This window comes from Penaeus monodon, chromosome 22 (assembly GCF_015228065.2).
Source record: "Penaeus monodon isolate SGIC_2016 chromosome 22, NSTDA_Pmon_1, whole genome shotgun sequence".
NCBI classification, from domain to species: domain Eukaryota; kingdom Metazoa; phylum Arthropoda; class Malacostraca; order Decapoda; family Penaeidae; genus Penaeus; species Penaeus monodon.
The window spans coordinates 27,566,627-27,566,934 of record NC_051407.1 but is presented as its reverse complement, the minus strand read 5'-3'; positions in this window follow the sequence as shown (position 1 = coordinate 27,566,934).

The following is a 308-nucleotide window of genomic DNA, read 5'->3' as shown; positions in this document are numbered from 1 at the left end:
GGGGAAGAAAGTTTGATTTTTGAAAGGCAGTCTTCAATAGCATCGGTTCGGATATCCCAAATTAATTAAGTTTGCCTTAATTAATAACTTCATTAACTGCCTAAACGAGATAAGGCGCTGAAATTACTGTACTTTTCCTAGCCTTATTAGATAGGCCTGAATATTTACGGCGATAGATTACCCAACGCCGTGTGTAATTAGAGTACGTGTACACCCATCAAGCTGATTAGGCTCTATAAAAAAAAAATGATAGAAAAAAAAATACGGACTTTCCATAGATTTACTCCCCAAGCTGATACCACACTGAT